Source organism: Cryptomeria japonica, chromosome 5 (genome assembly GCF_030272615.1).
Source record: "Cryptomeria japonica chromosome 5, Sugi_1.0, whole genome shotgun sequence".
Taxonomy (NCBI): Eukaryota; Viridiplantae; Streptophyta; class Pinopsida; order Cupressales; family Cupressaceae; genus Cryptomeria; species Cryptomeria japonica.
Genome location: NC_081409.1, coordinates 7,877,665 through 7,903,772, shown reverse-complemented (window position 1 = coordinate 7,903,772; position 26,108 = coordinate 7,877,665). Strand labels below are relative to the sequence as shown.

The window sequence follows — 26,108 nt, the reverse complement described above, 5'->3', positions numbered from 1 at the left end:
CAAGAGGCATATTGAACCAAAAAAACAAACACTTTCTTAGGACCAAATATTGTTTTTGAACATTCTTTGACATTTAAGATTTTCTATTATTTTACCGTTCAAGTATGTGTATTTGTTTTTTTTGACCAAGTATGTATATTTTAGTTCATCTTTCTGGCTTGGTTTAGCACATTAAGATTTGAAAATCTTGGTTGAGTTCATAATTTATGTTGGGTTTGCATTAAATGGAGTAGAGAAGAATGTGTTGGTGTTGGAAATAAGCCACACCCGGACTGACGATGGACTGGTTCAAGAGGGGCCAGTAATAAGAATTATTTCAAGAGGCATATTGAACAACAAAAAAAAACACTTTCTTTGTTGAAAGGACCAAATATTGTTTTTGAACATTCTTTGACATTTAAGATTTTCTATTATTTTACCGTTGAAGTATGTGTATTTTTTTTTTTTGACCAAGTATGTATATTTTAGTTCATCTTTCTGGCTTGGTTTAGCACATTAAGATTTGAAAATCTTGGTTGAGTTCATAATTTATGTTGGGTTTGCATTAAATGGAGTAGAGGAGAATGATCTTATCATTATTATGGAAATTGGGAAGTGATGTTACAATGAATCTCTAAAAACATTTCCTCAATACAAGTGAAACAAAATAACTAGAACAATAGAGATGCAAACTGTTTGATGAAATGCCCGAGCATTAAAATTGGTTAATAATTTAGCCCAACCTATTACATTATCTTCTAATAATTATTTAATATTATTCTAATTGAAGAGCACACTTGTTGTACTAAGAGGAGGGGGGGGGGATCAGTATAATTGCATGTGTGAATAAAGATATATTTCACTGTCGTGTCTGCTATCCATTGTCATGTACATTATTATTTCCTGTATTTAATTTATTAGTTGTAGCGGTAAACATTTTGGTGCCGTTGCCTTAAAAGAAGTCAGGTCAGCCTTGAATGATTCATGCCCGTAGACCCCAATTAAGGTGAGCAGAGGCCACAGGGTGGTCAAGACAAAGCGATTAGGTGATCTGCCGACCCTCAATTGGAGGGAGCACAGGCACGAGTCAGAGCCTAGAAGTACCTGAAGCATTGGGACGCTACAGGTGGATTTGTAGACCACGCGCGTGGCCAAGAGTGCAAGGAAAGCATCAGAACGTAGTGCTTGGAACAGTCCACCTAGGTCTGGCACACTTGGAAGTACCTCAAGTGTTGGGGACACTGGAGGTGGACATGTAGAGGATGCGCATGTGGCCGAGAGTGCAGGGAAAGCACCGAAACGTAGCGGTCAGAACAGTCCCCCAGGTCCAACACACAAGGGAGTAAGTACTCGAGAAACCAATTTGTGGGAATTTGCAAGAAAACAATGATGAGCACCCAAGAGAAGTAGAAACTCTGAAAGTTCATGGGGGATGGATTAGAAGACCCCATACGCCATTGCAAGACATGTATAATGATATGGGAGGCGAATGGCCAAGATGAAATGGACTACTAGCTGAAGGCATTTCCTGCCACCCTTCGAGGGATTGCCATTGATTGGTACACAGACCTCGATGCTAAGCACAAGGTAGGATGGATTAATCGAAGGAAGGCATTCGAGGAGGAGTTCAAACTCTTAAGGGATGACAACGAGATTACAACAGAAATCTATAATACCAAGCAGGGTAAAAATGAGAGTGTATAAGCTTACTATTGTAGACTAAAGGAGTTGCTGAACAAGATGGAGAATCAGCTAACCGATGGGGTTGAAGAAGAGGTGGTTCACTGAGGGATTGATCCCTTCACTGTGCAAGAAGATGAAAGTAGTGCCTCCCTCCTCGTAGGCCGATGCTTACAATCTGGCGATGGATTTTGAGAGTGAAAACAAAACATCCTCTCAAGGGAAGAGGAAGACTAATGATGCGAGAGCACAAAAGGTAGCAGTGATGAAGAATCCAAAACCATATAGGCCCTTCAACGGGATATGTTGAGAATGATCAAAGAATTGAAGGCTGAGAAAGGAACCAATAAAGAATGTAATGAACTATGGTGTACTGAGTACAAAATTGCGGGGCACATGAAAGGCAATTGTCCTAGAATTTTTTTTTTTGTGAGATTTGCCAAGTGCTAGGGCATTCAATCAAGGAGTGCCCATACAATTTGAAGACAAGAAGTACACAAGTACTCTTCACACAAGGAGAGTCTAGCCCATCGATATCACAGAATGTATCGCCAGGCGGTTATGGAAATCAACGAGGGCGAAACCAAATACAGTACGACTCTAGAGGACGTCCTATCATACAGTGTCGACAATGTAGCGAATGGGGACAATTTGCCAGAATAAGAAAGACAACACACAATTATTGTGCTAATGGTGTGGACCAAGTGACCATGAAGACACGAATTGCTTGAAGTAGAAGGGTATTAATATGCTAGATGTAGAGGAACAAGACAAGGTGATTTTGGCAATCACGAGAGTACAAAGGAAGAAGGCGATGTACCCATACGCTTGTATGGGGAAGGAAGTACTTTGAGAAGCCAAAGCCGAAGTAGAATAAAAGCTGGCGAAGGAACGAGTAACTTGTTGACGTGGCTAAAATCATATTGCTACAACTTTCTCTGGCCAACGCAAAATAGAATGTTCTCGCTGAGTATCCTATCCTCTCTTGTATAAGGAATCCCTAATGCTGTTTTAGTTGATCAAAGGGGACAACCTCAAGGTTCCAAATGTCAGTTCATGACTGCGAGATAGCTGAACGGTTGATGTTTTTTGTTGGGAGCACAAGGAGCCTTACGTTCACAACAAGTTGGTTTGTATTTGAAGATGCTGCGGGAAAAATAAATGCAAAAGGATAGGGTTAAGAGACCTAAAAATTAACAAGACTGGTATGTGGGTAGACAAATTCGACATAACCAATCCTTGCTTGGCCATACTGACTCAACCTCACAAGAACGGTGCAATCTTCAAGGGGACTTAGAAGATTTTCAGTTTGCAGGTGCATGCCTAAGCACCCAATTCTGGCGCAGCTCAAACGGACATCTGCAATTGAACTAAACACAATTTTAAAGGCTCAGGCTAACCATACACATGGATACACAATTGGTATATCCCCAATGGTATGAACCCGAATCCATCATATACCTGCACACCAGAAGGATCTATCTAAACTTGCTGGAGGAAACCATGCAAACAGAACAAAACCAAGATGATAAACATCAAATCAATGTCCATTATATTGATTTTAGCTGCTATTACAACAATTTTTGCAACATTTCTATTCTGTTCCTAATAGCTGCTATTACAACAATTTCTACAACATTTCTATTCTATTCCTAATAACTAAATTCTAACCTTCTACAAAAACTCACCATCTAACTGGAATCTAACCCTTTACAATGAGAGGCATCTTGCCTTTTATAGATTTTACAAATTGAATCAGAGGCCAGGATTGACTGCATCCAACAGTCCTAATCTGCCTTCTAGAAACTTGGCAGCTTTAACCCATGCCCTTTTAATCCTCAGTTATCCTTGCAACCACATTTCCAACTACCTACAACTGTTTGGCTTTAACCTGGTCAATCAAGTAGTTGGACATAACTAACCTGTCTCCCTTTACTTTAAATTCATTAGGTGGGGCACACAGGCAGTCATGTACAATAAAGTATTTCAGTTTTTTAACTGATTTTCTGGAATTACTTCCAACCTTGCATTTCTGACTTTTCACATTTTGAGTGTTCTTTTGCCTTTTTGTCTTCAATCCTGTTGGTGGACTTCAACTTTGATTCAGTGGTGGTGGCAAGTTTCCACACACTTCGTCATTTTGGTCCTGCGCACTGCATCTTCACTTCCCGGCTTTGATCACGATCACGTCTCCAATTTGCGCTTCAAGTTGACGCTATAGCTCTTCTTGATGTCGTTGATCTGCGAATAATCAATTTCGACTTGGAGTAATTAGTTTGAAAAAATTTAACAAAAAATAAATCTATTTAGGTAACGTCGGGCTCTGTAGTTTAAACGCCTTCTCTTTGATAATGAAATTTGGCCATTTAGCTTGTAATGGGCGAAGTTTGGCTTTTATTCAAATGGTGAACTTTATTTTAAACGATCCCTTTCATAAACCTATAACTCGTGAATTTTACCCCCTTTGGGCGACTTTGTTCAAACACCCTTTAAACACCCCTTGTCAACAAACTTCTGTCAAAACTACTCTTTTGAGAGATTTACTTTAAGTTAAAATGCTCCTTACTGAGATTTTCGAGCCTTATTGGTGAAATGCAAGATTTTCTTTTGTTTCCCTCTTCAAATTTGGGCACTTTAGGCTTTTTGCGAGATTTTAATTCTCTTTCTTTTAGTTACTATGCACATTTGTTTGGTGATTTTGCACATTTTAGCTCATTATGCGACTTTCTTTATAAAAGGCTTTAGCATGCCTTGTTTGGATTTCGGGTATTCACTCAAAATGAGAGATATTTGACTGTTTTGGTGTGATTACAAACTTCGGCTAAATGGGTCTCTTTGTGTGAATGCCTTTGTTGAAGCTTTTTTGGCATTTGAGAAGACTGGCGAACTTGGACTTTCTTCACCTTTTCGGCTTAGTAGAAGAGTTCGCGAGTTTTTAATTTATTTCCCTCTTTTTTGGCCTACTAGCCGATTTTGTGAGTTTTTCGGCCTAAATGGCCAAAATGCACGACTTAGCCCTCCTTCAATTTCGGCTTACAAGGGGATTCTGCGAGTTTTTACGAATTTGGGGCAGATGAGAGGATTATGCAATTTTACCCTTTGAAGTTTAGTTTCGGCCTAACAAGAGACCTTACGGGATTTTGTTCTATTAGCCAATTTCGGCCTATGAGCTTACTTCGCAAGTTTTACGCTTTTTATTATTTACGACCTGAAAGCCGATTTTGCAAACCCTATCGCCTTTACTGGACTTCGGGCTCCTAAGTCATTTTGCGCGAATTTGTTGATTTTCGGTCTCTGAGGCCCTTTTGCACGAACTTTGTCACATTTCGGCCTAGGAGGCTGATTTGTGCCTTCTCGAACTTGAAAATCTGCCTTAGAGGCTGATTTGTGCTTTACGTTGTCGGCCTAAAAGAGGTTTTGGGAACCTGTTTTGATTTTCGGCCTAAGTGAGTGAATGGCGCGATTTGGTTATGAACGCCTCCCTCTGTTACCTCGGCATTCTGAGACGAAATGTCTCTCCCTTCGTACTTTACAAAACTTACAAAAATGCCGAGTTTCTCCACTTTAGGGATTATCCCCTCCTACATGGGGATTTTGGTGATTGCAAGCGGTCTGAAGGAAGACACTTGAATCTTGAAGCACAAATGACCCATATTCAACGCATTATTGGTCATGGAGGGCTTTGACTTGATTGAACTATTTCGATAGTTTCCTCTCCTTCTACCAAGGGCAAGCAAAATGGGGGGTCCCTGTCAAAAAGGAGGGGGATGTGATGCAAAATGTACAACATAACCTCCAATGGAATTGGAGGTATGTCATTGCGGGAGTCAGAGAAGAACGTAGTCTGACAAGTGCTATAGACAACCGTACTCATCAAGGTGGCAGGCCTTCTTCAAACTATGCCGCAAATGAGAATGGCGATTGCCAACACAGTTAGTGATGACACAGTCATCCATAAACAATGTAGGCCACATGAGGACGAATTGACGGGAAAAGCACCACTCGAAGGGACCGAGTCTAGTGATCCAATGTTGTTAATAGTGAGTATCGGAAGGAAGCTGAGAGTCGTCAAGATGGAAATAATGGGAAAGAAGTTGACAAACACCATCGTTGACGGTGGCTCGAGAGTCAATGTGCTGTCGGAGGAAACTTGGAAATACCTCAGAAGATCAACACTGTGCCCGCCGACCTTTGATTTGGTAGGTGCCAACCAGCATGGAATCAAGCCATTGGGGATGTTGATGGCACAAAAAGTAATGATTGGGACACACCAATTTCTGTTGGACTTTGTCTTCATTCAGTTGCAGAAGAAGGGGTATGATGCATTCCTCGGGAGGGGATGGTTGATTGCTGCTAGGGCAAATCACAATTGGAAGCGGAACACATTATCGATTGAGAGTAAAAGAAGTACGTCATCGACTTGACAAACCTGGTGGTGAGCAAGGAGTTGGCATGCTCTTAATTAGAGTTTGAAGATAGAGAGTCTGGTATTGATGAAGGAAGGAAAGGCGTGAAACCAAATGATGAACGGGTATTAGAATTGGAAGATTATTCTAAAGATGGGACGAGTTCCTTGAATGGATTATTTCATTGGCAAATGGAGGACTATGAGGAATTTCTATCAACATGTAATTTCCTTGAAGCTACAACTCTCGGTGAAGGGCGGCTGATCAAAGCATGTAACATTATGGATGATACATCTGATAGTATGGGAATGGAAAATAAAAGGAAAAAGACGCTCAAGGAGGGAGGCCCTCATAATTTGATCCAAAGTCATTTTTCTCTATTGGAAGCACAAGTGCGAAGAAGAAGCATATTCATAGAGGGTGGAGAGTTCAACCGTAAGGACAAGAAGAGATATACAGGTAGTAGTCGTACGACAAGTTCAGAAGAGTTACCGTATGGGAAATCCGAAGCCGTATGTGTGTGGGATCACCATACCGACCATACAGACAAAGTTGGAACCGAACGACAACTAGGACTGATCCTTACGAAGTTCTGCACAATTCATGCCATACGAGACACAATGACATCCATATCCACAGCACTACCGTACGTTGTACAAGAAAAAGTGTCCAATGATGATCCGTACGGTCTAGGTCATACCGTATGGCTATGTTACTGGTTCCGGTTCGGATTCGGGTACGGATTTGTGGATTTGGTAAAAATATTTTTTTTTTTTTTGGGTACGGGTACGGGTTCGTTCGTACACACACACATATATATATTTTAATTTTTTTTTATATATATATATATATGTTCAAACTTCAAACATCAAAAATATATATGTTCATAGTTCAAACATACAAATATGAAACATACAATGTAACTTTCCCATACAATGATACATAAATGATAACAGATAAATCATAAATCATAAATCCATAATTGCCAATGCCAATAAATATTCTGTTATTGATATATCGTAAATCATAAATGTAATATCATATTCATAATTTGCAAAAATGATAATATTCAAGTTTCAAGTTTCAAAATGTTAAAATAAGATTAAAAAAATTGTTTTTTAATTGTTTTTCTTTGTTTTCTAACCCGTGGGCCCCATTTTTGGGAACCCATGGGCTTGGGTTCACCCGGGTCCTCCTGGTTCGACCTGGGTCCCACCCGGGTCCTGCCCAGGCGGCTGGGTTCCCTGTGGGTCCTGTGTGCAGGACCCACAGGGAACCCAGCCGCCTGGGCAGGACCCGGGTGGGACCCAGGTCGAACCAGGCTCGGACTAGGACCGGGCATGAACCAGGATCAGAACCCGGCCATTTCTGGCAAGAACCGATAACTGAGCCGTACGGTACTGCAAACAGGGACACTGTACGAGAAAATCAAATCAACAAATCCATACGAGAGAAAGGAAGTTGTATCGGAATGGGAGCTGTACAAAGAAATAAAAAGGGCGTACAAGGTAGAGAGGACCGTACGAAAGAGGAATCTGTACAAACAATATGAAGTGGTGAACCATGCGGAAGAGTTGCATCGTATGAAGGGGTTGTTGGGCCGTACGGAGGAAAAGTTGCACCATACAAAGGAGTAGTTGGGTCGTACGAAGGATGAGTTGCACCGTATGTAAGGGTTGTGTTGACGTCGCTAAAGTCGGTTGACCAACTCCTTCCGGTCAACGTAGAATAGAATGTTGCTAAGTATCCTATCCTCTCTTGCGTAAGGAATCCCTACTGCTGTTTTAGTTGATCAAAGGGGACAACCTCAAGGTTCCAAGTGTCAGTTCATGACTGCGGGATAGTGTTGTGTGTTGCACAGGCTCCCTGTCGCCGACAGGGTCCCCCTTCCTGTTATTTTTGAGCATTTCGTCCTCGCCCTATTGAGTTTCGTGTAGAGTGTCTTGCATCCTTTCGAGCGAGTCCGCGATTGGTCCGTGAAGTAATGATGTCAAAGAAATGAGCCGATGAATCCATTCGGCTAGTCTAGCCCTCGGGCACGATGCCCAGAGTTTGTTCGGAATTTTGAAAATCGCCTTGGATAGGCGTAAGGTGATAGAAATTGGCGAAGCCCGCCAAGCAAGAGCAATGCATCTAAAGGTCTCACGAGGACCAAAGTCGCCGCTTTTCACACAACAGCTACGAAGTAGATTGCATAAGGTTTGTCTCCGCGATGTTTGTGGGATTGGAGTGAAGGATGATTTTCGCCTGCTGGTGAAGGAGCGAATTTCCTGGCCAAAATGCCGAAGTTACGAAACTTACCCAAATGCCTTAGAGTTCCGTAACCTCTAAAATCCAAATTTATAGAGTTCGGCGAAAACTGGTCTGGAGTTCGAAATTTTACTTAAGTTCCGAAAATTGCCTTATGGGCCGAATTTCGGACCCAGAGGCCAAAAGGTTAAAATTTCACAAGGTTAAAAAGTTGCTAAAATTGCCCAAGGGGCCGAATTTCGGACCCTGGGGTGAAAATTTCGAAATTCAAAGTTTCCTACTTGGTCTGAAAATGCTTTTTAAATATTGCAAAAGATGGGTTTAGGTCCGAAAATAGTCCCAGTTTGCCAAAAACACTTGAAAACTCCGAAATCACCTAAAGTCCCCATTTTCGGACTTGTTCTGACGTCTTCACACATCGCCCCATTTAAATGGGGACCCCCTCTTTTCGCTTTTGTTTTGCCTGTTCTTCTCTCTGCTTTTAGGGTTTTGAGTGAGTAAGTGGTCTGTCTGGGCTAGGGCTAAGCCTTAGGGGTTTCTTTTGGATATTTTTCAAGCTGAGTCCAGTCAAATTTTGAAAGTTATTAAGCGTCCTCCCGAAGATTGAGATTTTTGAAATAAGGTGAGTTTGGCAGGAAAGTCAAATAGGTCCCAGGTTAGGTCTAGTTAGGGTTTTTTGGGGTAAAATTCAAATTTTGTCTAAGTGTTAGTATTTTGAAGATGAAATTGTATATTCTTGCCTAGGTAAATTTTGATCAAATTTTGGAGGCAAGATGATGCTTGAAACTGAGAAAGTGCTCCTGTCCTTCACTAGAGGCCCAGGGCGAATTTCATTCTAAGTGCAATTTCTTGTTTTGCGAGAGCTTGCTAACTGATTCCGGGCCTTGAAGATGACCTAACTCTGCCTTGTGAAATGATTGGAGACCTAAATTTTGAATATTTTAGCCAGAAAGGACAAAAGTGCTCCCATCCCTCTCCAAGGGACCAGAGCACAAATGTTATTTTATGCATATTTGTCACTGACTTTTCTATTTTGTTTTGTGCAGGGTCTTCTGGAATGATAATTGGACATGACTTGATACTTTTGAAGATTTTGAAGGCACAAGAATGGTGAATTCTGAAGGTTAAAGGAAAAAGTGCTCCTGTCCCTCACCAAGGGACCAAGGCAAAGTGCTCCCGTCCCTCACTGAAGGATCAAGGCGAAATGACTTATTTGAGTCATTCCTGGCCTTGTTTGGTCAAATCGAAACATCAAAGGCATAGTGGAGGACTAAATGAACATGATAAAGCATCTAGACTTGATTGAAAACAATGAAATGATGAAGTTTTTGCCTAGAAGGTAAAAAGTGCTCCTGTCCCTCACTGAAGGACCAGAGCGCTTTTCTTTATATGCACAATTTTAGACCTTTATTGGACATTAACTTTTATTCATAGCGTGAAGTAAGATGAAATCCTCCCTAGCAAAGGAATTTCGAGGTGAAAAGTGAGACATTTTGGCTTAGAAGGCAAAAAGTGCTCCCGTCCCTCACTGAAGGACCAGAGCTTGAATTTCCAATTTGCACTATCTTTGCAAGGTCAAAGTGATTTTACGATTTGAAGAGGTCAAGGGAAGCATGTTTTGTCCATTGAATATAATTTAAGTGGTCTACAAAAGAGTAAATCAACCCAAATGAGAAAAAGTGCTCCTGTCCCTCACTGAAGGACCATGGCACTTTTTCAAATTTCTCCTCTTTGTTTGATATTTTATGGCAAAACTTGACTTGGATGGGAAGGATGAAGGATGTTTTATGCATTGGACGCGATTGAAGGTTTAAAAGAACAAAGAAATACACCAAGATGCAAAAGTGCTCCCCTCCCTCTCCAAGGGACCAGAGCGATTTTCCAAAAAGTGCTCCCGTCCTCTCCAAGGGTCCAGAGCGATTTTCCAATAAAGTGTAAATTTCTTGCAAAGTCAAGGCTAGTAAAATCCTGTGTTCCAGCAAATATTCAAAGCAAATCAGAAGTTCATTCATCAAGTGTAAGTCCCCTTGTGATTCCAGCAAATCACATCATACCACAGAGAGCTTATCCACACGTAGAGACCCTACATACAAGAACCTTGAAGTCATCCCGATTGAACCTTTTCGTGACATCTTCAGCATTCGGAGACTTTATTCAAGAGAGGATAAGGTACCTTTAGGTATTTTATTCTGTGTTTGATAGTGTACAAAATACACGTCAACAAGACCCTGGGGCGAAATGTGAAAAATGTTAAAAGTTGCAAAGAGAGCCTTTCAATCCGAAATTTGTTTTTGACCTTCAATTTCGGACCCTAGCTCCGAAATTTCAAAATATATCAAATTTGCATAATGTGTCTTTAGGTCCGAAGTTTTTTTTTTAGCTTGCAAAATATGTTATTTGGTTCAAAAATCACTTAAAATGCTCATTTTTGGACCTTGGGGCAAAAAAACCGAAAAATGCGAAGTGTTGCAAAAAGACCCCAGAGGTTCGAAAATCACTTGAGTCTCTCAATTTCGGACCCTGGGGGGTAAATTGGAGGTTATATCGAAGTTGCAAAAGTGGCTTTAGGTCCGAAATTTAGAAAAAAAAAAAAAAGTTCGCACAATTTGTTATATGGTCCGAAAATCACCTTAAAACTTCAATTTCGGACGCTAGCTCCGAAATTTGAAATTTTGGCAAAATCGCAAAAGGGTTCACGAACTCCGAAATTTGCAAAATCATACTTTAGGTCCGAAGTTTTTGAATGTATTGCAAAAATCACAAAAACTCTAAAATCACAGAAGGCGCTGAAGGTCCGAAATTCAAGAAGGCGAAAGTTTGCGAACATGGGCCTAGGGTCCGAAGTTTATTGCGAAACATGTTTAAAAGTTCGAAAGTCTTTCAAACTCGCCAAAGCCTGAATCACCAAAATCCCAAACGCGATGAATGCTCCGAAGTTTGCATAGAGGAGTCTAGGTCCAAAACTCCGAAGTTCTGTTAAAATCTCCAAAATCCCATAGGCGTAAGGTTAGTGGATGCTCCGAAATTCTCCAAAGGTGCGAAGATCGCGAAGAACAGCATAGCTCCGAGGTTTGTATGATTTGCAACAGGTGTCATAGGGTCCGAAGTTCGCCCTTAAGGTTAAAATAAAAGCAGTGTTTAAATTTCGAAGGGCCTCCATCTCCCCAAGGCTGCGAGTTGGGAGATAGACGCAGAATTTGCAAAACTCTCCAGAAGGTCCGAAAATGAGAAGATAAACGCCATTCACATTTGAAAAACCCCCTCCATGCTGCTGCGTTTCATGTAAAAGAGATCACGTTCGATTTTGAAAGGGAAAGAAAGCTAATTTTGCGCGATCCAAGGTAATTCAAGGTAAAATGCTGCATAAACTCTCCCAAATCATTCAAATTCAGATTGCCAATTACCCAGGGTAAAAAACCATTTAAAATGATAAATTCTCTTTCATCCAACAACCGCGAGAAATTTAAATCAAACAGACGTATGTGCAATTCTTCGCCATCCATTTTCGTCAGGTAAGTACGCTCTGTCTTCCTTGATCATCGGAAATGCTTATAAATCAAATAGACGTATGTGCGAAATCTGATTAAAATGCCTAAATTTTCGAAATCTGCATCTCTTTCGCTTGTAAAACGTTGTTCAAAGCAGTCAAAATTTAGAATTCACTCCTAAGATTTAGCCAGAACTTGCATTTTCAAGCTTAGGAGAATTTTTCATGCTTGGTGTCTGTTGAAAATTAATCCAAAATCCAGAAAGCGTTAAGTATAAATTCGTAATAAAAAATCTTCACGAATGCTGTGGTTAAAATTGATCAAGCCCTTTTAGCGAGAAATGTCACTCCATGTCCAATCTAAATTTTGAATTAATCCTGGCATGCTGGAATATTTTCTATCTAACCCGCCTTACTTCTTTTGTATCGCCTTGTAATCCGTGTCCGGCTATGCAGGATAAATGCCTAAATCTTCGGTAGAGTCATCAAAAACGCCTGCTGTAGCCAAAACATCGCGAGCATCCAAATCAGATATCCCGGGCAAGGTTGAAAGGATGAAGTATCAATATCAGAGAGGAGGATTGAGGGAGTCAAAAGTGCAGAGCGTCTGGGACAATCTCGGTGATACCGACCTTGGCCATATTGACATTCAAGACTTTAGGAATCGGGTCTTCTCACCTAATGCATATGGCAAGCCTAGACAGATGGTGGAAAGTGGGATCACCCAAGCGGTAGGATTTCCTCCAGCAGTACAGAACTATGAGCTAGTGGTAGAGTCTGCCCGACATTATCAGCCAAATTTCAGACTGGTGCTCCTTGAGAACATGACCATCGCCAACTTCACTCCTGAGGCCATTGGCGATGCATTTGACATTCGCTTTCCAAACAATCCCACAACCACAACTATAGATGAAGCACAAGGGGCATCTGATATGAATCCAGCCCGATGCAAAGTACTGATCAATGAAGAGTGGTACAAAGAGAAAAGGCCTCCAAGCGCCAGAATTGTGAAAAAGACCCCCAAAAGTGATTTTCATAATGAACATGGGGATATGGTCACACTACTCAGCCGAGTTATGGGACTCCCTAAATCCAACTACTTTGAAGAGTGGATGTTCTATTTCACAAAGCAAGTCTTCACTGGGAAGTCTAAATTCGACTAGGCCCAAATCATAAGCGACAACATTCACACCCAACTGATAGAGCTTGAAACGAAGAAATACTTCACCATGACCTCTTATTTGGTCTATATGTTCGCCACGAACTAGCCGCTGCCAGGTTTGATAATGAAAGGTGAAATCGGGAATGGGCCTGATCAGGTAAAGGTCTATGATTGTTACCCGCAGTTGCATTACCAAGATATAGCTCAGAGGGAAAAGAACAACCCAGCTTATGCAGTTGGCCAATATGAGCGCGTCAATGACGCCTTCACAATGCGCCTGGTCAGGCTAATGCAGGGAGGATTACATATAAGGCTCTTAGAGCAAGCTACTATTCTAGTACAGAGGTATGGAGCCTGGTTCATTCAGTTCCCAAGGTTCTCCTACATCCGAACAGCAGGCTTTGATGGTGCCCCTCTCCGACTTCCACGGTACCGAAGCGACAAAGTAATTCTTATGGAGGTTGCAAGGCAGTCACGTCCGGCCAGCATCTTACTCAGAGAAAGTAAGCAGGCTGGATTCACATTCCCCATGATCATAGGCAACCATGATGTCCACCTGAAGACCCCTACCCTAGCAGAGGAATCCCTTGCAGAGTTGGCCTCTTATGGCATACAGGACCATTTTCCGAGAAAATACTTCGATCATGATAATCTGGCAAAAAGAGTCCATGGCAGGCAGTACAGAGCAAAGGAATCAGTTGAAGACTATTGGAAGAATTTCTTTGATGACTATGAGGTCAGGAGGCGGGAATATTCTAGACTGAGTGTGCAGCAAATGTGACTCTTTGAATACCATCGAGTCCCAGATCAGCTCACAGATTCAGGGAATTGCCTCCAAGTCTGAGAATTTGAAGCAATAAGGCATCTCTTGCCAGGCGTTGATTGGTCCCAGGACCCAATCACTGATTTCGAGGTAGTCATGGCAGCCCTAGAAAGGTACACAGATCAATGGTTACATCAACAGATTGAGAGGCTAATTCACGAAGGAGTCCAATTCACCTACCACCTAATGGGTAGCCTTGATTCTCAGTCCTCCGAAGATGGGGGAATGTCTAGTACACCCCGGGAAGAAATTGAGAAACCAGAGAAAAGAAAGAAGGCTAAGGCTTGCAGAGGGACTCGGACGTCCAAAAGAAGAAGAAGGGAGAAGATTCCTATAAGGAGACCAGAGGTCACGTCATCGTCAAAGGACCCCAGTTCGTTTGACGATGTAGTGGAATTAGATCATATACTTGTTGCGCCTTCTCAAAGTGACATTGATGCGTTTGGAACTGATGATCCTCCTGCGCCTGACATGCTGGAAGCTGAGCTAAGAGCCCTCGAATCGACCGAACTGGGCAACCAAATAGAGGAAGGAGAGATTCCATCCACCCAGGGGATCAAAGTGCATGAACCCACTCAACAGAGCCGCCACGAGTTGCTGCTCCACAATACAGCCAAAGATGACTCCATCGTCGAAGGAGAGCAAAGGATAGATGAGACTCATGAGCTCGAAAGAACTGAAGAACAACCATCACATGAAGATGTCAGATAGTTGTTCAGTGAAATAGGAGAAAATTCAGCTGCAAGCAAAGAACTTCGCACCTCTTTCACTCCTCCGGTAGCAGAGCAGCTGCGAATCTGTGGTGAGTCGGCTGAGAATGTCAAAGAATAGAATGCAGACTTAACCTTATTATCAGCCTAGATAGTGCCTCAAGAATGGTTGATTGCTAGAGCCTAGCGCAAGGCTGCCACCAAACCACCTATTGATCTAGAGGATATCTTCTCGCGCATAGACCAAGCAAAAGCTAAGGGGAAGAAAAAGCCCAAGACATATTCTAGAGTGACCAAAGACGAGCAAAGAAACCGCACTCTCCACATTGCCACCCCGCCCGTAGACAAGCCAATAGATTAGATTACACTGGCAGATTATAGCATCACAACTGTCGCCATCGGACAAGCCACTAAAGAGCAAGAAAAAGAAGAATTTAAGGATTCAATGCAGAATATACTCAGGCAGCTCGAAGAGATAATGGCTGAAAAGGACATGTATCGGGCTCGTGCCGAGCAAGCCGAGGGATACATCGATCAGCTCCTAAGGCCACTACACAATGCCTTCGAATCCCATATTCCCTCGACGACATTGGCGCAAAGGACCACAACAGAATTTGAAGGAGTACGGGACACCGCAAGGGCCATCAGGGAATGGATACAAGACATCAAGAAAAGGGGAGAGTGAATCCTTAAGGAAGTAAAAGAGATGGCCCGCCATCGAGAGCTCACTGTAATCAAGTTATTAGAGGTAAAGAGGGAATCGCTCCAGATGCACGAAGTGGCTGCCACTGCCCTTCCCCTCATGAGAGCTCTTTTCTGGACACACCCGCATATACCTACATTGTCCGCCATCCTAGATCCTCATAGCATCAATACTCTTAAGGAATGGTACTGGACTATCACCATGAAGAACGACACCAAAGAAATTATTGACAAAGAGAGTGACGCATGTGACGTGATTCTGGGAAACATGCAAGAACTGGGTAAGACCATCCTCCGATCAATGGTTTCGGGATGGATAAATAACTTGTCAGATGTTGCAATCCAGCCGGACTGGGAAGAAAGATTGGGAACGGATAGGATTACCTATTCCGCTAAGGACTTGAGTTTTGTTGGTCAGTTCCATTCAGATATATTATGCTTTGAGCGTAATCGCTCCAGCTGGAAGGACGGTTTAAAGCACGTGGACTAGTATCTCGAAGGCATGCAATACAAAATTCGCCATCCTCCCATGCCTCCATTCAGTCCGCTTTTCCAGTTATGCATCAGGTTCCAGGAATACGTTCGTGAGGAACGGGTAGCAGGTCGTGATCTATGGCGGGAATATTTGCATGGCGAAGATCAATTTCTAGAAAAGGAGTGTGAGATTGAAATAGAGAAAGTGATTTCTCAAAAGTGCCTTTTTCTCTCTAAATCTTAAAAGTGCACTTTTGCACCAAAATGTGACATTTGACTTCTAGTCAACAAAATGTAAAACTTTATTGATACACCTTTTTGGATTATTTCAAATTGATTTAATTATCCCTTTTTGGGTAGTTATTGTCCATTTTGGGGTGGTTGTTGATATTTGCATCCCATTTATGGGTATGGGCAGCCATGCCTTATGGATGAATCTGGGCCACTTGTTTAGATTAAATCTAGGCCATTCATCCTTTTTTGAAGTCTATTTAAGGGATTGGTTTTCCCTCATTTTGTAAGAAGTTCTTGGATTGTTGCAAAAGCTCTGGCGAAATTTTACAGAAATTAATGCAAAGATTAAGACTGTTTTCAAGTTTCCTTGTGAGTGCATGGTCTCCTTCTTCACTTAATTTAGAAATCTTTCAGTTATGTTTATTTCTTTTACATAGCATTTTCAAGCAAGCATCTGATAGAATCCTTGCAGTCCACACCATTAGGGAACGACTGATTGCCTTTCTTTCTGCATGGTTAATCTGGACCTTTCATGCTTAGTTCGGTTATCAAACACATATTATGAATGTAAAAGTTCTAATGTTGTACTCGATAACATGAAAATCTTGTTTTTCCTTTGAAGATTGCACTGGATTCATGCAAACATTGTGCTTAAGTAGCTGGTGATGTTTAATCTAGTTTCTTGGAGGTGTCTGTCTGCTTGACTGAATTTGCTATCTTAGTTAGAATTTACATTTCATGTCTCTCTCTCTCTCTCCCTATCCTTCTGTCCTTTTTTATCCAGAAAATCTGCAGTCCCATCAAAACAGTATCAACTTAACCGAAATCATTTGATAGAAAGATTATAAAAGTTCAAGGGAACTTATCTATAAATTACCCATTCAACGTAAGTCCCCCTTGTGTTTCCAGCATAAACTTATCAGACCACTGAGAGATCCCGCAGTCAAGACTTGACAATCAAAACCTTGAGGTCGTCCCCTTTGATCAAATATAAAAAACAACATTAGGGACTTCCTTATCTCAAGAGAGGATAGGATACTCAGCTGGTTATTCTATTCTGCGTTGGCCGTATGGAGTTTGCAGCAATGCGATTTTAGACACGTCAACAGATAGCTCAACGATTTGATATGTTTTGCTGGAAACACAAGGGGACTTACGTGGTGTTGTGCCTTCACACGCTCCCCGTCATTGACAGGGTCCCCCCTTTTCGTCTGTTACCTCGTTGAGGTCCTGCGTAGGAGTTTTTCATAGGTAGGTAGAGTAGATTGCGACAATGGGAGAGTAGACATTGGAGAGATGATTTAAACTAGATTTGCAACCTGATCGAAGGTCTTGAGTCCTGCAGAAGAGTTGCTGCAGTGAGGAAGTTGAGCTATGGAAGATGATTGGACCTAAAAATTGAGCTAGCCTGAGTCCCAAGTCCTAGAGAATTCACACCTTGAATGATTGCAATTCCTTTTGCAAGGGAAAACTTGAAGCCAAAATGCCTAAGGTAAACCAAAACTTGCTCTTTTTGGGTGAATTGGCTGAAGTTTAAAGTTTGCTAGGTGGAGATACAAAATCACACATTTTGTGCTAAACGTCCGAAGTTAAAACAAGGTGTTCTAAACTTAGTTAAAAAAACAAAATCGCACCAAATGATCAAGAGACCCGAAATAAGAGGGACAACATAAAATCACAAATTTTAAGTAAAACGGGTGAATTTTCACCTAAGTGAAAAGGTATGAGGAGACCATGCCAAATTCACACTTTTTCACCAAAAAGCCCGAAATTCCAAAACCCAAGAGATTAAATACAAATTCGCACAAATGGGATAAAATTCGTGAAGTTTGCAAGAAAGGGTGCTTTAAGTGTTGTCAAAATCTCGCAAAATGGCCGAAATGAGCGAATTTTAAAATCAAAACATTCCGACCCCAAACAAAATGGCACCAAGTGACTAAAGTGCACGAATTTGAGAGGAGAAACAAAGGAAATCTCTCATAACACCTAAATCACCCGAAATTTAAAAAGGATGTGATGACTTTGAAATAAAATCTCTCAAATCTTGCATTTCGCCCAAATGGCACGAACCTCTTAACTCATGGTAAATAGCCTAGGGTCCTTAGATGAAGTGGCAAACTTTGGTCTTCTTATTGGGATCTTTCCTACACGTGGGCCTTTGGGGATTGACTGGGGTTCCTCTTTATCCTCTTTGATGCTCGGGTTCCCTTGCTGGCCTTTGCCTTCTTTCTTTTCTTTTTAGGTTTTTCAACCTCTTCCTCCCTAGTTGCACTAGATGCTTCCTCTTCTTCTGAAGATTGGGACTCGAGGCTTGCCATCATATTATTGTTGGTATTATGGATGTGTTGCATTGGTTTTGTCATTGATGTCAACACTTATCCTTCTAGAGATCTACATTGTTGATTTGGCACTATGGTTATATTGGTTTATTGTTGAACGAGCACATTGTGTTCACCAGCAAGGTCAGTGACTTATGCATAGTCACCGATATATGCTCACCGACAGGTTATATGGTTCACCGGTATTGATGATGACTTGTTATCATCTGGAGATGCTTGATTATGTTGAAGACATGGTTCAGGTACTTGGTTTTGGTGTTTTGGTTATTGGTCTAATTGGGTTGACATATTTGCTGTTACCGGCAGATAGGTCTAGGTTATGGATTGGTATACTTTATCTATTCCAGATCAGCACGACACGTTATGGAGATGATTTATTGATTGGATATTGTTGTAAATATATTGAGCCAACATGTTGTATCGCATCAAAACTTATTTGTAATTGATTTAATTGTAATATTCCTAGTGAACCGACCTACACATTTGGTCTTAGGTTTTGTTTAAATGTAAGATCTCATTTGTGAGATGAAATGTGGAATTGTGGTATGGTATTGTAACTTGGTATGTGCGAATATTGAAGATCATATGAGCAAATCATAGAGCGAGTCAAGCAGACATCATTTGAAGGATAAAGGAGGGTTTAAAGGTGTTTATCAGAACTTAAATCGGTACTGAATCTAGCATTGCATATGCACTTTGAAGCAGTACATTATTTTAGGATTTAACCATCCTACTGTAGTCAGTGCGACTCCCATTATTGAGCAGTGAGCTCTAGGCGGTTGGCCTTTCTGCATGTGCAGACCCCATTTGTATACACATACTATCTGTAGTAGCATCATCTGATTGTGGGTAAGGTTTCCCATCGTGGTTTCTCCCCTCACAGGGTTTCCACGTCAAAAATATCTGTGTTATGTGTTGTGGATGTTGTTTCTCTTTCTGTTTTATGCATTAAGTTTCACCGTTTTTGATATTAACTTCTAATTAGTTAACCGGCATTAAGTTTGGTTTACTGGTATTAAGTATTAAGTTGGGATTAAGTTATAATTGAGTTGAAATTCATTGACAACTGATTCATCGCCCCCCTCTCAGTTGTCCTTCCGGTTCTAACAAATATATGTAAATTGGATGCCCTCATGAGTTAGTCTCTCAAGCTGTTTGAATAACTAGGCATCCGTGTACCCTTTGGGACATTCCATTATAGCTTCTGGATCCGTGATTGGGTCCTGGTTCCAGTTGATAGACGGTGGGAGGTCCTTGATTGCCTTATATTCTTGGGTTTGCAAGCAATCCCCATAATCATTTATTTGATCTGGGAGCTGGCGGTACTTGAAAATTCTCACTTGTTGAACACTTTTTCTCGAGTACTCTCGCCGACGGACTTCAAAGCTATCGAGGCAGTTAGTCTATGTAATATCCCCAATAATTTTTTATTTTATTTTTGCAATAAGATTTACAAAGCAAACACAGTAACCCGTTAAGGTTAGAGAAATAATCCTCAATAACTGAAAGGAACCCTTCCACCTTTTGTTTACCGAGAGCCCAATCTGAGAGGGTGAGAGCATACGGTGTTCCAAGGATTGTTAGCACCATAAACCAACTGAAAGATGAATACAATAATGGGCGGCAAGCCAGCCCCTTCTGCTTATCCAGCAGGTAACCAAGAAACTTGGCGGTAAACTAGCGAAGTGAACAACTCACCAAGACACAAATCACTCAACCGCAATGTTTCAACGGGAGGACTGAATCACATCAAAAACTCAACTCGACCGCTTATTCACTGGGAGGACCATTACAAACATAAAATCACTCAACCACTTACTCAGTGGGAGGACAAAACTTCATAACTGAATTACAGAGCAAATAAGCGGCTAAGCCAGCCTCATCCACTTATGCAGTGGGCAAGCAACACCAGAAATGGTTAGTAGTACTACTACTTAACCTTACAATTCAGAAAGAGAAGATTAGAGATAATATCCAATGCAGATTACAGCAAGAAACAACTAACAAATTAACTCAAATCATGCTACTACTACTCTACCAAATATCTGAAGTCAAACAAGCATGACTAGTCTCAACCGGCAACACCAAAATGATCATAACTCACTCAAATGAAGCCAGAAACACACCAAATCAAATGCGAATGAAAGATATAACCTGGACGATGAAACATGAACACAAAACCTGCAATCCAGTCGCCTCAAAACATCAGCACGCATCCCAATGCACCTTTGGAATGGTACAACCCAGCTGAAAGGTACGATTTTCAACTAGAAATCCAATTCTCCAAATCAGTGGCTATAAAATTGCAGACTATATTGCCTCCATGCCACGTTTTGATAGAGCCAATACCCAGAATGAAGGAATCACTTGGTCAAGAGGTATGAGCAAAATAAAGTTTCAGCAACTCCGCAACCAGTAGCAAGAAAACACTCGAAAATCCACACAAAACACTCCACACTCAACAAAATACTCTCTAACAGCACTGGAAATACAAGAAACACCCCAAGTACGAAACTGAGACTTAGCTAGGAAGCCACACTTCAAAGCTCAGATTTCAATCGCCAAACCACCAGCATAACAATGCAATTTCATAAGATCACCAAATGGAAGGCCAAACACCTGTATTTATAGTTTTTTCCCTCTGAAATTCAAATGTAAATGCTCCCAAATTCACGTCTCCAATTTGCATTTCATTTCACTATCACATGGCGTCCAAATGATAATTCATTTCATTTCCCAAGGTGGGCGCCCAAGTTGCATTTTAACCAATAATTAAGCAAGTTTGAACTTGCGTAAGTCTTCAACGTTAACTTAATGCATTCTTCAAATTTCAACGCCTAACTTAGGAAAATATAACATTGATATTAGATATAAATATGTCTTTTCCTAAGTTGCCCAATATATCATTAATCTGTAATAAAATAATTAAATATTAAACCTTAGGATAAGGAAATAATATTTAATTAAATCACTTATGACTCCAATACTGATTATCAACAAAATCCAGGATGAAGCTGAGCAATGAAGACCACTGAATTGGTATGTAATGGTCCCTTGCCATTGTACGACAAGATTGAGAGTGTGCGGGTGTGACCGTACGGTTGCCACTGTATGACAAGATTGAGAGTGTGCGGGTGTGACTGTACGGTGAGGGTGAAGGCGTACGGTGGAGGTGATTGGTGAGGGTGCTACGTATGGTGAGGGTGTGGAACCGTACGATGCAAATGAGAGTGTACGGTGGGAATGTAGGGAGATGATGTACGGTGGGGTGAGATGTACGGTGAGGCGAGAGGTGTACGGTGGTATAACCGTACAGTGGGCTTCAGTAGATGTGCGGTGAAGGGGTTGATCGTCCGTAAGCAATAAATTCTGAATATTAGGAATCGCTTGTGCATGTATCAGATTAACAGATATGCAACTGGAGAAGTAAACAATGATGAGATTCAAGATTTGCCAGATCCGGAATGAGTACAAATAAACAGAATAGGGTGAGGGGTGAATCTCACCAAAACTGCAAATACCAAATAGGGAGGGTCTTTCACCTCCGAAATGGCGGATAACAGAACTCCAACATGAATTCGCACAATAGAGAAAAATACCAAAATTCGCATACCTATGACAAAGACTAACTCGGCCATATATATGGGCTCCATAAAACTTCCCGAAGGGTTACAAACGGGCCGACACGACCAACCAAGACTTGTCTAATCTAATTAAATAAAAGGGCCCAGAAGATTGTTATTAAATTTGGGGCCTTACAATAAAGTAATTAAATTTATTATTTAATTACATCAGGGACATCACATGCTACAAGAACAGGACCCTGTCCAAACTGCTAAAAATAGAATTTCTCAATACTGCCACTTACTAAAAATAGTGTCATGGAATACTCCTCCAAAAAACATGATCTTCGCACTCGGAGAAAGAGCTTGGAAAGCTCTGTAAGACAACATCATCCAAACAGCCTGTTGTGACCTTTTTCACACATCGCCCCATTGCAAATGGGGACCCTCTCTTTTCCTGCTTTCTAGGGTTTTGTTAGTGTGCTATGACCTTCCGCTACAGTTTCACCAAGCCTTGTCCAGTTTTGAGCATTTCAGGCTTTGACGATTGAAAGTTAGTTTTTTTGCAAATCATGTGATTTCGAAATACGAACACCACCAGAGTGCTTAGAAAGGCCAAAGGACGAAGATCACAATTGATTTGGACGAATTTGGACAACTTTCTATTTTTAAAGTTTGCTTTTTTGCTTTTTCCTATTTTTTAGGAAGTTTGGTTTTTGGCATTTTCAGCCCGATCCCCGGAGTGGCTATTTTTAGAAAGTTTTTCTTATTTTTTAGGGATGCCTGCTTTTTGTTTTTTCGGGATGCGAACCTAGGGTTTACACTTGCACCACAGACCAGCTTCGACCGGAACTCGAAAATTCCAAGTTTTGACCTAAAAATGCTAAATCCCTAGATTTTAGGCTTTTTGCTTTTTCGGGATGCGAACCTAGGGTTTACACTTGCACCACTGACCAGCTTCGACCGGAATCCAAAAATCCCAAGTTTTGACCTAAAAAGCCAAATCCCTACATTTTAGGAGGTGTGATGCCTCAGATGATCCACCTAGGCATGGATTTCAAATTTCAAGTTTATCCGGTTAAATTTGATTAAGCTGTGAAATTTTGAAATTTTTCTAAGAATTCTTCTAAGTCTGGCTAACGAAGGTTTTAAAGTATAGTTGCAGGTTCAAATGATGCCATGATGCGAGATGCCATGAAGGAGAACCCTAAAAAGTCCGCCCAAGGGGTGCAATCAAAAGTCCGCCATCCTAGACATACATCACACTCCGCCATGTGTTGAGGAAGTGTCAAAGGACGACCATGTGGGAGCACCTTCCAAAGTCCGCCAGGTGGGAACCTAGTGAAAACTCTGCCCTACCCTAGCACCTTGGTGGCCAACACTCCAAAGTCCGCCATAGGTTAGGAAGACTAAGGGGAGGGAAGTTTAAACTCCGCCATATCCTTGGTGCCACCTCTAAAGTCCGGCCTACCCTAGCAAAATGATGGAGAGGTCTAGAAGTCCTCCCATGAGGAGAGTCCTTAGAAGTCCGCCCAGGATAGAGGGTTCACCAAGGTCTGCTCTAGGAAAAGGTAACTCCAAAGTCCGCCTAGGCCATGTAGAGGCCTTCTCAAAACTCCGCCCTACCCTAGCAAGATGAGGGTGATCTCATCAAAGTCCGCCCATGTTGGAGATGTCTTAGAAGTCCGCCTAGGGGATATGTTCAAAGTCCGCCCAAGATCTTCAAATGGTGGAGGTGCCACCAAACTCCGCCCTAGGCCATGTGAAGTCATCAAAGTCCGCCCAAGGTGCAAAGTTAATGTTGAAGACCCTCTAAACTCTGCCATGCCTTGGAGAGGTAAGGAAAGTTCGCCAAAATTTGAAGATGAAGAAGGTAAGCCTCCAAAAGTCCGCCTACACATGAAAGTCAAACAAAATCAACAAGATGCCAATGATGTCATCAAAATCCTGGATTTTGAACTTGGAAACCAAAATAGAAAGTTTTTTTTTTTTTTCTTTGGAAGAAAATATTTAAGGATTATTGAATATTTTCAAACTTAAATCCAAAATAGAAAGTTTTTTTTGAAAGAGAAAAAACTTGGAAACATGAAGTTAAAATTAGGAAGTATGAGTTGGAAGATTTTAAGGGTTTCTACTTGAGGATTTAACCTTGTCTACAAATACTTCATTATCAACTTCATTATTCCACCAAGAAGTTCGAAGTTACTAAGGAAAGCTTAGTAAAGTATTTCAGTTTGAAGATCATTTGGAGAAAATTTTTGATATCGCTAGAAGTTGGATAACCTTTTTGACAAAAGTTTCACGGATTTTTGGAGAAAGGCAACTAGTACGAGGAAGAATTATCTAAACTTTTCTGAATTTTTTGAGTGTTCTGGAGAAATTCTAGCCTTACCTCTATCCAATTCGAAGGTGAAATTAAAAGTATGAATTTTCTGAATATTTTCTAGAATTTAATAAATGATTGTTTTTCGAAAATTTTGGAGAGAGAAAATCATTTTTTCTAGCTAAGTATGAAATTTTTTAATGTTTTGACACTTGGTGGTAACTGCAACCAGCCTCAAGATTGAGGGTTTTGAGGTGAAAATTCAATTTTTTTGGCTAAGTATGAGAATAAAAATGAAAAGTTTCCAACACTTAGCCATTTCGCAGCCCCATTATTTTCGAAATTTTGTAATTTATCTGTTGAACTTAAAATTCCATTGTTTATCTGCAAGTCCTGGACATTATGAAATTTCAAGTGGATAAAGATGCCCCCTCGGAGTCGAGGATGACTTCAAAATGGAAGAAAGTCAGCGACACCAACCTCGGACAGATCAATTTGGGGGAATTTAAGAAGCGAATGTTTGGTCTGGACAACCTTGTGCCTACCACCATTGCGCGAAAGATGATGAAGAGTTGCATCGTGCATGCTGTTGGCTTCCTCCCCACCATGCAGTGCAATAAACTAGTAGTCAAATGTGCCAAACACTACAACCCCATCAAAAAAGACATTGTTGCACTTGATGGAAGAGTGCTGGCGAACATCAGTGATGAGGCCATCAGAGAGGCCTTCAGGATCCTAGAGCATCACAACACAGTGTATATGACAAAGGATGAAGCTGACAGTCTGTATCAGGACCACCTGGAGGAATATGATGCCATAGTCAACGATTCCTGGCTAGACAAGCCGAGGAAGGGCGCGTCCAAACTACAGAGGAAGAGCCTAGTGCGAGCATACTTCAAGGAAGACATCGGAGACAAGATTGTCTTGCTCAATAGAATAATGGGAAATCCTCAAGGAGCTCCATTTGAACCTTGGATGTATTATTTCATTAATGAAATAATCAATGGAGTAAAAATGATAGACTGGGCCAAGATGATCAACGACAACCTAGACAACCAACTGAGGAACCTGGAGATGAATAGGACTTTCTTCATGAGTTCTTACCTGTTTTATTCCTTGGCTAGGACCTACAGGTACAAAGGTCTCACTTGTAGAGGAGAAGTTGGGAACAAGGAGAACTAGTTTCTAGTGTATGATTGCTATCCCCAGCTCCACATGGAAGAGAAATTCCATTTCAAAAGGGTGAATGATACTTTCCTTATGCACATTACTAAGACACTTCAAGGCGGGCTGCACCAAAGACTCTCTCAAGAGTCTATGGACTTCATCGGTCGGTTCGGGTATTGGTACATCCAATATCCAAAGTTCACTTACCTCCGAATTCAGGGATTCTCCAAGCCTCCATACAAGCTTCCAGCTTACCCTACCAATTGAGTGGTGTTGCTCGAGGTTGTGAGACAATTGGAGGAGTATATAGTGATTCAAAGGGATAAGCAAAAGAAGGCAGAAACGTCCTCACTTACAATTGGCAATGGGCTGGAAACATGTCCATCATCACAAGCTGCTGCGACCGCTGACAAAGAGCTAGCCTGGTATCCCTTCTATCAATACAAGGCAAGGAGGAATTTCGATCCATTCCATAGGATAAAGAAGGTCGAAGGAACAACGTTTGAGCTCAGACTGGATCTAGAAGGCTATTGGGCTAATGCAGCCGATAGCTTCGAGATCAGGAAGAGATTCTGGTCAAGAATCCCTTTGAGCATGGTGAGAGCAACAAAAGTATTTAGAGTTGCCGATCAGGTAGAAGAAAGCCTGGAACTTCAGCAGCCGGGCTTTGAAAAGATGAAAAATGAACCCCTAGTTTTAATAGATTGGACAGAGGGAGAAAAATCAGATCTAGCAGACCTCATGAGGTCGGTGGTTGAGTATTCGAGGTGGTGGACGTCTGAAAAGACAAGGCAGTTGAAGGCCAAAGG

The 26,108-nt window shown here is 41.3% G+C and overlaps 1 protein-coding gene across 2 annotated transcripts in view; it reads left to right on the top strand.

The window, feature by feature from the left end:
- LOC131077968 (uncharacterized) overlaps nucleotides 1-26,108 on the top strand; it is a 286,782-nt gene that overhangs the window by 176,053 nt on the left and 84,621 nt on the right. The window lies entirely within an intron of this gene.